The sequence below is a fragment of the Mastomys coucha genome, unplaced genomic scaffold, assembly GCF_008632895.1.
Source record: "Mastomys coucha isolate ucsf_1 unplaced genomic scaffold, UCSF_Mcou_1 pScaffold6, whole genome shotgun sequence".
Classification (NCBI taxonomy): Eukaryota; Metazoa; Chordata; class Mammalia; order Rodentia; family Muridae; genus Mastomys; species Mastomys coucha.
The window spans coordinates 6205183-6216996 of record NW_022196912.1 but is presented as its reverse complement, the minus strand read 5'-3'; the positions used below and the strand labels follow the sequence as shown (position 1 = coordinate 6216996).

The 11814-nt window shown below is 46.0% G+C and overlaps 1 protein-coding gene and 1 long non-coding RNA gene across 5 annotated transcripts in view; one reads left to right on the top strand and one right to left on the bottom strand.

Moving 5' to 3' along the window:
• Positions 1-6181: 6181 nt before the first annotated feature.
• On the bottom strand, positions 6182-7076 carry LOC116079848. Its single transcript, XR_004114171.1, has 2 exons — positions 6834-7076; positions 6182-6475 (listed from the first exon to the last, which is right to left on the bottom strand). It is a non-coding gene; the product is annotated as an uncharacterized LOC116079848 (long non-coding RNA).
• Socs5 (suppressor of cytokine signaling 5) overlaps positions 6894-11814 on the top strand; it is a 38183-nt gene continuing 33262 nt past the window's right edge. For 2 of the 4 annotated variants that reach the window (XM_031355943.1, XM_031355941.1), the window contains exon 1: positions 7164-7606. The gene's annotated coding sequence lies outside the window, so the exon portion shown is untranslated. Of the gene's footprint in view, positions 7107-7163; positions 7607-11814 lie in introns of those variants that run through there. The other 2 variants (XM_031355945.1, XM_031355944.1) reach the window with 2 other exon arrangements.

The following is an 11814-nucleotide window of genomic DNA, read 5'->3' as shown; positions in this document are numbered from 1 at the left end:
ACGCACCTGCCCAGGGAGGCTTGCTCTGACCACTCTAGGCACATCAGGGCTCTGGGCTACCTGTAGCACTCCAGGCACATCAGGGCTCGGGGCTATCTGTAGCACTTCTAACAGTGCAGATCAGAATTGTTACTGCTTTGGATTTGTTATCTTAGTCACACCTATGATCTTGTTCATCTTGTATGTTCTGGTGCCTAGAACAGGGCCACAGATAGTGGCTTTGAAAAATTGAATAAACAGAAGTTTCTAAAATAAATCATGAATATTCATTTCATTTGTTCTGAGAACTTTATGTTACTAATTATAAAAAGGGCAGAGCCTATCAGAGTGGCTTCTGAAGAAACAGTATAGAAACCATGTAAAGAGAATTAACTGAGGTAATAATTGGGAAAACATGCCTCTAAAAAAATGAATAAGTAAATTCTGCCACAAACCAGTCTATAGAGCCAGTAATAAGTTAGTGGGAAGGGACAGAAAATGCCCAGATGTTGGGTTTTCACTTGAGCTGCTCAAAATCCATCAGGAGACAGAGCTTTCTAGCTACAGGGTTTTTTTTTGTTGTTGTTGTTGTTGTTGGTTTGTTTGTTTTAAGAATTAATTTATTTATTTTATGTATGTGAGTACACTGTTGCTGTCTTCAGACACACCAGAAAAGGTCATCAGATTCCATTACAGATGGTTGTGAGCCACCACGTGGTTTGCTGGGAATTGAACTCAGGACCTCTGGAAGAGCAATCAGTGCTCTTAACCCCTGAGCCATCTCTCCAGCCCGTTACAGTTGTTTTAATGGCCACTCTCCAAGTGAAAGAACCAAGACTTGGAGATGTTTCTGACTTGGGTTGGAGAGCACAGCAGACAAGCACTAAGATTTTCCACCAAGGCCTCCTGCTGCAGCCTCCTGCTCTCTTTCCGCATTGGTGTGACACACAGACGCAGCATCTGGGAAAGAACACATTAGAGGGGACTGTTCTTCAGGGCACAGGGCAAAGGCTTCACCAAGGGAAGGCCCTTCTACTGGGGCTGTAAGAAAACAGTTTTCAAGCAAAGAAGGCACAATTAGGGTAAAAATGTAATGACAAAAAAAAAAAATGGGAAAACATATGCATCTATAGAGAGAAGCAGGGGTGTCCAGAAGGGGAAATTGCCCAGAAGGGGCAATGCTGGGGAAAAAAAAAAGTGCTATTTTACAGACAGTTGGGCAGCCCATGAGAACAGGAGATTGAAACAGACAGATCTGGGTTTTCTAAAGAAAACGACAGTGGCAGATTGGTGGGTGAATCGGAGCATGAAGAAAGGAATTGGTTAGGAGTTTCATGCAATTGTGCAAATGAGCTAGCTCAGTGAAGACAGGAGAGACCGGAAGACAGAACATTTGCATGCACTACACTCACATATGGACTCTGGTGGTGGAAGACAGACAGGAGAAAGATTCCTGAAACACACACACTCACACACACACATATATACTCCCACGTACACATGCATACATACGCCACACAATTCACATATATACAACTCACATATGTACATATATACACACTCTACACACACTCAACACACATACACACATATATACACACACTTACATACACTACACACTCACATACATAGCCACTCACACACACTCTATACACACTCACTCAAGTACACATGCACACATACTCCACACACACACATTCATAAACATGCACACTCTCATACATACACACACATGTATATACACACTCTATACACACTCATACATATACACATACTGCACACTCACATACACACACATATATATACACATTCCCACACATTATACACTCACATAAACACACACATGCACACTCACACACACACATATACACACTCATACACATACACACACACAGAGGGATGGGGAGAATATGACAAAGTACTCAGCAGGAAGGGGAGGTTAGGCGTACCTAAGGTAAAGCCTTTGCCATTGGACTGGCATACCTAAGGTAAAGCCTTTGCCATTGGACTGGTGTACCTAAGGTAAAGCCTTTGCCATTGGACTGGCATACCTAAGGTAAAGCCTTTGCCATTGGACTGGTTTGGTTTGAGCGCCTGCTTGTAACTTCCAGGAAGAAGCTGAAACACATATGAAAATGGAATCTAGGTTCTGAAATAAGGTAGAGGCTGAATGGAGATCTAGATTTTGGAGCCATTTAAATACAGTTTGAGAGAGGGAAGGGTATAGTATCTAGAGGACATGCCTAGCATAGGTGGGAGCCTGGGTTTGATCCCAAGAAACTATATGTATATTCACATATTATATATAATGCTGAATTAAAATTCTTGCTGGCAATGGGCATGAGCCTTTTCTGAGAATGAGGAAATTGCTCAATCTCTTTATAATGATGGTGGTAACAAAGGAATGTATATATATATCAAAACAGAACAAACTAGTACATTTAAAATGAGTGCCTTATATAATTTTAAATCCCCCAAAAAAGTGCTAAAAGTGCTAAAAGAACTTCCTGAAGTGGAGTTCCTTTTAAGATACAGCAAGTACTAAATAAATTATTTTATTAGTCATTAATCAATTGATTTAGAAAAAGACAAGAAACTGCTGTGTACATACCAGTTACAAACATCTTTTGTAACAGTGTGCCCTAATTCTGGTTGCCTCAGAAGCCAAGCTGCATGTGCCACTTCCCTAGCCATTCGGGGAATTCTGCATGGGGGGACTCATTCCCAACTCATCTGCCCTCCACCCTTTACCCACCCTTCCTCAGCCCACGCCTCTCGCCCAGAATCTTACTGTTGACTTTCCCTTTGGAGCAGCCAAGACAATGAAGGTACTTGAAGAACATAGCATGACTCATCTCTGAGTAACAACAGAAAACTCTTCTTATTGATTGATTTTAGGCTGATGGCCAGCACAGCGTCCTCATTTGGCACCGTTCCCCCAACAGCACTTCCGAACCGTTCTTCCAGTGCTCAGCTTAAAATCTACTTTGTACAGGAAACCATTTTTTAAGTTGATAGAAAGAGATGAAAGCTGATACTTCCATTCAGCTGCCAGTATGGAGAAGTCACTTTGAACATTCACCAGCCTTTTGAGTTTCTTCTGGGATCTCAGCTCTGTCATTTACTAAGTCTTTGTGACCTTGAAGGAAGTAGGGACATGAAACCTATCCCAGAGGGTGCTATAGGTGGAATCAGCTAACCCGAGTGGAAATACCAAGCCTGGCATTGAGGAGGAGCTCTCTGCACACACGGCTATGCTTTCTGGGCATCCCTGCTTTGTGTCCCTTGCGAGCATCCTCACAAATCCCATATGTTCTCAGGAGACTTTGTAGATGATGCTTAGGAAGTGTACAGGTCAAGGATAAAGTTGGAAAAGATTTATGCAATAAATATGCAGATGAGAAGAAACTGTTCTCGGGAGATGTAGGAAAATGAATTTGATTCAGAAGTGGTGGCAAAGGTCTGTCTTTGCATTTTTCTTTCTCCATTCATTTAAAATTGGATCTTGCCAAAAGGAAGGGACAGAAGGTCTCATCTCGATGAGTGTGGAGCTGCGAAACCCTGTGCCAATACACCTGGTATTTATTCATGCCAGCTGGGAGAGGAGCTTGGTTCTCAGTGTTTTACTACTGTGGTTTCCTGGGCTGGGCAGCTGGGTGCCTAATAATGATAAAAACCATAATAATACTTCATAATTATGCACTGCCCTCTGCCAGACTTGGATTTCATTACAAAGACTATGACAGAATTGGCAACAGCTTGTTCCCTGTTGGGGTGCAATACCCAAGGGCCTGGAAACACAAAGTGAAGTGGCCACTGAGACCTCCTGCAGGGCCTGTCCTGGCAATGCACCCAGAGTTCTTCAGGTTTGAGGCCCATCATGTGAAATAAAGGGTACTTTTAAGTTGTCCACGTATACTTGGCACTGCCAAGTAAGAAGTGTGCATGAAGCAAATGCTGTCATGCATGCAAGTACAACATCATGGAATTCTAGGCCTAGAAGGCACCAAGCCAGGTGAGACCATTCATCACCCTGTCTTCTACCTCCAAACATCACTGCTACCACACTCAGCTAGGTGAGCTCCGGGACCTTGCCTTCTGCTTTGGGCTAGGGCCGCTCTTGTGGTAGCCTGACTCAAGCATCAGGGGACTTGAGATCCAACTAACGCTCATGGTGAGCATTTATTTTGAGCCAAGGCACAAAGATGGATAGCATTACTCCTGCTGGACATGGTGGCTCAGAGCTGTTATCTCAGCACTCAAGAGGATGAGACAGGAGGAGCATTGTGAGTTTTAGGGCTACAGAGTAGCTAACAAACAAAATCTTAAGTGCCCCCTGTGATTCTGATCTGAGGCAAGACAGCTTACCATCTATATGGAGGATTCTCACTTAGGCAGCAGAGATAGAAGCAGGACACACTCTGGGTAGATGAATGAGAATGACCCAAGAGCAGGTGAGATCCAGGGCAGTCCTCTCTGAGGAGAGGAGAAGCAAGAGGCAGGCGGGGCACCTGCAGCGAAAAGCTCAGGAACAATCCAGAGGTCCTGTTAGCTTCTCCTGTTTTAGTTTTTGGAATGCATGTCGCTCCTGGCTTACCTGGTTATTAATTTACTCATCTATGGTTTGTCTTGCCCCATCAGCAATCTTGTCAGTTTTGTTGACCATTACATCTTGAGCTAATACTAAAATGCTAAATAAATATTGGCCTAGTGATTAAATGGCACAAGGGAGGAAGTGACAGTGGCAAGGGAGAGATGGCGTTTAGTTCATACGGTCAATGTAACACCATGAGAAGTATGTTGGTCAGGTTATGACACTGCAATGATCAGTGTATGAAGGGAACGAACTTATTCAGGCTCAGTTCGGAGGTTCCAGTCCTGATCTGGTAGGCTTACTCTCTATATGTCTCTCATGGGTGAAAGGCAAGCACATCGGGGCATTTTCTTGTTTGTTTTCTGTTGCTGGAAAAAACATTATGACCAAAAGCAACTCAGGGAGGAAAGGGTTTATTTAATCTTTTAGTGTACAGTTCAGCATCAAGGGAAGTTGGAGCATGGACTCAAGGAGGAATCAAAGCAGAAACCACAAATAAAATGTACTCACTGGCTTGCTTCTGGGCTCATTTTCAGCTAGCTACCTTTCTTATAGAGACAGTCCAGGCCACTGCTCAGGGAATGCATAGCCAATAGTGGTTGAGCCCTCCTACAACAATGAACAATCAAGAAAATGCTGACAGGCATATCCAAGAACCAAGCTGATCAAGGTAGTCCTCCATTTGAGCTTCCCCACAGGGGAATAATGCTGGGGTGTGTCAGGTTAACAGCTAAAGCTAACTAGAAGAGGGCAGGGGTGGAACTGCAGAACAAAACTGCTCACATCCAGCACACGAAGTGAAGCAAAAGGATGGGGTTCTCACAACCCACTATAACCACCCCCACCATGACCTAAAGCGTCTCACTAGCCTCTTTGTCTTTTAAAGGTTCCACCACCTTCATGCCAAGGACCAAGAGTAATTCATAGGCCTGTGAAGAACATCCCAGATCCAAATTTTAGCAGATGGGGAGATGCTGGAGCAATAAGGAAGTGGATGGAGGCTTGCTCTCTGGTTCCAAGAGCTCTGGGGAGAAAGTTAGTGTGGTACTTTAAAACAGTACGAGGACCAGAGGGGACGGCTTGGTCAGGTTCAGAAGGTGTGTGTTCCAATGTGGAACTTACTCTAATAGACAAGTGGAGCGGATAAATGCTACCTAGGACTGCAGATCAGGCCCTCACTGACCGGTTGTTCATCTGTGATTCTATCTGAATGGCTAGATCAGCTCGTGTGCAGTGTGTGCCTTCCAAATAAGAGGGCTGAGGGCCAGACCCTGGGCCTCTCAAGGAGCCAATAGAGAACAGACAATTAAAAATAACTGAAAAAAAGCAATCTGAGGATGTACAATGTTAAGAAAGGTAGGGTGGGGCCAAAAAGACTCTAAGAAAAGCCTTCAAGAAAAATGTAGTCTGCAGTCCCCACCTTTAAAGACTAAAGGTGGTCAAAAACCTCAATATTCAGGAGGCTGAAGTAGGAGCACCGTTAACAAGAAGCCAGCTTGGGCTACACACTGAGTTTCAAGTCATCCTAGGCTATACCGTGTTTTAACAAACAGGACTAAAAAGTGACCCTATATGGATGTCGCTGATAGAAGGACCACTTTCGGTAGATTCGCAGGGGGAACAGACTGTATTTGAATCATGAAGTAAACGGGAAGAACAAGGCTTTGTCTGAGCACCGGAAAGCAGTATGTCTAAGAAGTGGTCGGCTAGCTTATGAATGATGAACCACGGTTCTAAAAGACCAGCTGAGGAGTCTCGCGGATGTCACAATCTCCCGATCCACTTCTCTGTCCTTGCAGCCATTTCGATGGCCGGGGCGATCCACATAAAATGCAAGCAAAGAGAGGGAGTGACAACACCCCTCCCCTCGTGTATGAGTCATCTTCGTGGCGGCTTGAGAGCCTGGATAGGAAGAGCTGAATTCAATGAGGTGCCCGGTTTCCCGTGAATATTGGAATTCAGTGACTTGGATGGCTCCATGCTGAAGGGAGCTAGGGAGATTCATTCACATTTTTCTACCCGGCACTCGCAACCTCCATTCAGCATTTCCCCCTTGGTCTTCCTAACAGAGCCCAAAGGAACAAAGCTACGCCCCAGCCGCACCTCAGGTTGACCTTCCACCCTAGCGCCCACCCCTAGCCCTTTCCACGGCCACGTGACCCCTCTCCAGCCTCCTAGACTCGCAGTCCTCGCCCCCTCCCCTCCAGCCTGAGCCGGCTCTGCCCCGCCCACTCCGCCCACGTGTCAGCTTCTCTCCCACCTGACTGGCTCCTCCCTCTCCGGCCGAACGCGGCCGCTGTCTCAGCTGCCCGACTCCAAAATGGCAGCCGCGCACTGCACGCAGCAGCGCGGCCGGACCTCCTTAACTCCCTGGCCTCCCCTCTCTAGCTCCCAGCCTCCCTCCTCCGGCCTTCACCGACCCGCCTTCGGATTGGCCGCCGGGAGTCCCGCCCATCTAGAGCCCCGCCTGCCATTGGTCACGGTAGGCTGCTCTTCAGAGAGGCGTGGCCCAGCCCGCCTCCCACCCCGGGAGGTATTTTCCATTCCGGTGGGGGGTTGGGGGCGGGGGGAGGGGAGAGGGTGACGAGGGGGAGGCGGCCGGGAGGGTGGGGGCTGGCGGGGGCATCCGGCCGAGCTGGGGTCCCCGGGCTCCGTCCGGAGGAAGCGAGGCTGCGCCGGCCGGCCGGGAGCGGAGGACGGGACGCGCTGACGGTCGCGCTCGCCCTGTCGCCGACTGCGCCGACCCGGCCCATCCTGCCTGGCCGCAGGTGCCCTGGATGAGGCCGCCGCGCGTGTCCCGGCCGCTGAGTGTCCCCGCGGTCGCCCGGCGCCCGCCCGCCAGCGGCCGCCTCTCCTTGCCTGGGTCCCCGTTCCCGGCGCAGTCCTCCGCCGGCGGGCGCCTCCGCACCTCGGCGCAGGCGGCACGGCCCTTGGGCCGGGATGGATCCGCCGGGAAGAGGAAGACAAGCCGGGGCATCGAGCCCCTGCGCGCGGTGCCGCGCGTAGTGGGAGCTTACGCGCAGTAGGCTCTCGGTAGGTCTCGGAGGAATTGCTTTTGGCTTGGAGTCGGGGCACCTAAGGGGAGAAAGGGGTCGTCCGGGGCTGATAGAGGGCATTCGTCATCGAGGTCGTGATGGGTCGAGACTGGGTGGGGGGGTGTCGTCGGTGCCCACTGCAAGAGTAGAGGGGTCCAGCCACTAGAGCTCCAGAGCTCCGACCTGAGGGTCCTCAAGGTCGACGATAAAAGGTCTACCGGGAAGTGAAGGAAGGAGCCGGGGAGCGTGGATGCGGGGAAACACTGGAGCATCTCTGGGGGTTTCACCTGGTGTGCTTAGTACAGGATGCGGAGGCGGCCGCAAGGAAGACCCCGCTCCAAGTCCTTGAGCTTTTAATAAATGGCTCTTTGGTGCTGGGGCTTGTGCATTCGAGTAGCTGAAGCGGAGTGACTTTGTGGAGAGGGATTGCATTGACAGAAGGATGCTAAGGAACAGCGTTAATGCACTTGGTTTGGTTCTCAACTTTGAAGGCTTATGGGGGTCAGTCACGAGCTTTTGACATTTTTATTTTAGCGTTCCAAGCAAAAGGTGGCTCGCTGCTGGACTTAGTCAGCGATCCTTTATTTTAAATTGTGTGTATGTATTTGATGGCATTGGGCACTTACCAGTTTTCCTGGACATTCTTCCAACTACACCTTAACATTCTTAGAGCAGCTTCTCATCTACCCTGGAGGCTTTTTCCTTTCAAAGTTAACACTAGGCTGGACTGGACTGTTAGGGCTTACTGACATTTATCCTAGACGACCGACGAGTAAGTCATGCCTGCTTTTGACTGTTTCTTTACAGGGCCATGTAAAGTTGAGCGACATGTTCTGTAGAAGTTTAAAAATGGTTTCTCTTTAAGGAATGAAATGAAAAAGATGCTGGTGTTAGAAGGCTGTGCTAAAATGAGCCCAAGTGTTCTAACAGTTGGGAATTTAGTCCAATGAGTACTTTAATCTTAATAGTCCTTTTTTTTGAGACTGGCTTAGCTACGGAAGGAAGACACACTAGCAGGAATCGGTGGCTGTTTTCTGGAGTTCTTCACCTTTGTGGCTGCCCTGCGGTGATGTTATCACTTTCATTTTCTGTGGACTAGAAAGAGTAAGCTAAGAATTGCACTAGTCCTTAGTCTCCGGTTAAAGTCACACCTGTATTACTAATTTCATACATTTGTTGAGTTCTTTAGGGCTTACAAAATGAAAACTCACTTGATTAGGGAGTCCTTAACATTTAGGGGAAAAAAAAATCTGAAGGCTACTTTGCTGGCTAATTAAAACATTTCTGCAAAAAGGAGCTAATGTTCTTAATTTGTCTTCTGAGTTCTTGAAAAAGTAATGGCTAATTATATATTTTCATCCTTATTGTCCTTGAATTTTACTATTTGTCCCTTGGGAGAATGTACTGGCATACAAAACAGCAGCTTAAAATATTGAAACCTAACACCTTTTGACATTATAATGGCTTCTACAGTATTCACCTTGAGAATCGTCTCTGGTGAGCCAGCAGTGACGGCCTTCCCTTTCTCTTACTTGGGAGTGGGCTGGTGGGCCCAAAGCAAAGCAGTTTATTGGATGTGAAGTAATGGTGATAACTTTCACAAAAAGAGAGTGAGAGGCCGATGAGTCATTTCTTTCCGAGCTGGAAGAGTACAAGGTGGAGATGGTTATTCTGTAGATCGGGAACAAGGTGGAGATGGTTATTCTGTAGATCGGGAATCAAGGCCCAAAGCTTCTGAAGTGACTAAATTGCTAGTTGCTTTGGAGCAGGATTGGAGGGCCTGAGCCTAGAGTGGTGTTCGCTTATTCTTCTACTTTATCACAATCCATAGTGTTTGTTTCTAAAGACCTCTAGTGCCAGCGCTGAGTAATTCTTGGCTTGCTTGTGATACTGTTCCTCTGCAATGATGGAGAACTTTGAATGCTTTATATGTGAAGTGATGCAAAACTGCATAAGCTTTTATTTAAAGACAGTTATTAGCGTTATTAGTGAAAATGCTGTTTCTTTTCATTGCAAAGAGAGAAAACTGTCATCCAGGTTAAAGTACTGCATGAGCATCTTAGATGAACCAAGCTTTCTATTTTTGAGCTAAAATTAGTTGAGGCTTTTAGAATGCAAAAGAGCTTTTGTATTTTAAGTGAATTGTGTGAGAATTATTTTCTAATTGTGGGATTTTTCTTATATTGAAGTGGATTTCAGTTCCCCTAAAAGAAAGTAGACTTACATAATTATGAAAATATAACTTATGCCACAGTTGTAACAGACAGGAGTTGTATTTCAGCCACTTAACATGCAGCTGCCCTGGTTGGGTGTGGTGCACAGGTAATCAATAATCCCAGCACCTGGGAGGCAGATGCAGGGTAGCTGCTAGTTAAGGGCCAGCTAAGGGCTACACAGTAAAATCTGTCTCAAGAGAAAAGAAAAGGAAAAGGAAGTAGCTATCTTATGGCGTGTTGGTAAGAACCAACTGTGCCTAGCACATAGAAAGGGCACAATAGATAGTAGACATCATTGTCTGTGTTCCATTAGGCTTAATTAGGATGGATGTCCTTTCCCGCCCCCCTTGGCATTAATACATTCTTTCAGGCTAGAAGAAAAAAAAACCTAGATGAACACACAAATGAAACCTTAATTACTACCTTAATGGACATTCAGTGGAAACATCATGCTCACAGTTTTTGTTCTGTCTCTGCTTACCTTAGACTTTAATTAAATATACATATCAAGGTGATGTGAACATTTCTCTGAATGATGGGGGACATTTAAGCAGTGCTACCCCAAAGGTGCTCCTTTGGCATGTGTCCAGATGGTTCTTCCAAGTATTGGGGCACTTAGAGAGTAGCTGTGAAAAAGCTGTCCTTGTGTGTAGGGAAAATGTGTCTCTCTGTAAAGAAATGCATTGGTGAACTTATCAGGTACTACAGCTTCCTAAGACTCCATTATTTCCTCTGGATAGTGGAGAATGGCTGGATCTATGAGAGAATGCTAGGTCCCAATTACTCCAGATTGTCACATACTCTGAAGATGTTACATAGCTTTGGGGGGCTCTTCTTTGAGGTTCTTTTTATCTGTATGAGACAACAGTCTCTGTTCTGAAGTGCATCCCTTCCATTCACCATCCCAGAACCTGTTACCCTCAGCCGGAGTTTCTCAAGCCCCTCTTCCTTCTGTCATTCAGACTTGTAACCCCCAACCTCCTGTCCCCAGTGGTGACTGGTCTGGAGCCTCACACAGGTCGGGCCAGGCCGGCCCTCCATCAGTGAGCTAAACTTTTATTCTGGCCCTTTTTTGAGTTTCATCTTTTGCGTGGCATCCACACATGCAAGTTCTAAGTGTGTGTGCCGTTCCCCTTGCTCATCTGTCTTTTGCTCCCCCCACCTTTTTTTTTTTTTTTTTTTTTTTTTTTAATAGACACCAGTACCAAACCTTGGGTCTGGGAGGAGAATGCCCTTTCTCCAGTGTCTCTGAGAAACCCTCATTTCAGTTTCATTATTCCAGATTGAAAAAGTATCGACACTTCTTCGTAGGTATTCTGGAGATGGCACAGAGTTGTAGAGCTTTCTGAGTGAGTTTAGATGGGGAAGAAGAGTTTCTAAGTTATTGACTGCAACCACTTCCTGCTAATTGAACCATGTAGAAGAATTATTGAACCCTGTTTTCTGTAAGTTAATTTCTCATCAACATTTTGCATATTTACTGTATGTGTGTAAGCATGTGCATTGATTAGAGGACAACGTGTAGGACTCAGGACTTGTCACCTACCATGTAGGTTCTGGGAGTGGAACCCAAATTGTCAGACTTGGCACCACAAGTGCCATTAACTGTTTAGCTATCTATCTGCTAGCCTTATTGAGTTGTTTTTATAGCTTTCCTCATTAAACTGCTAGGTTTTTAGCAATTTGTATAGCTCCAACTTTAAAAACTAAAGTTCTTTTACTTTGCTGTAACTCAGGTCCAGCTAGTATTCTGACTGTGTGGTTGGCAGATGTGGCAGCGGGGAGAGTTAATAGGTATTGTTAGCAGGGCCAGAGTTGCTGGAGTCACTGAGAGTCAGTCACCTGGAACCATCACAAGTTCCTAGAGCTATAGTTGTCTTTCACTTTTACAGAATTTTAATGTTATAAAGTGACTGACTCCTTTTTTGTTTGTTTGTTTTGGTTTGTTTTTTTGTTTTTGTTTTTTTTTGTTTTTTTTTTTTTTTTTTTT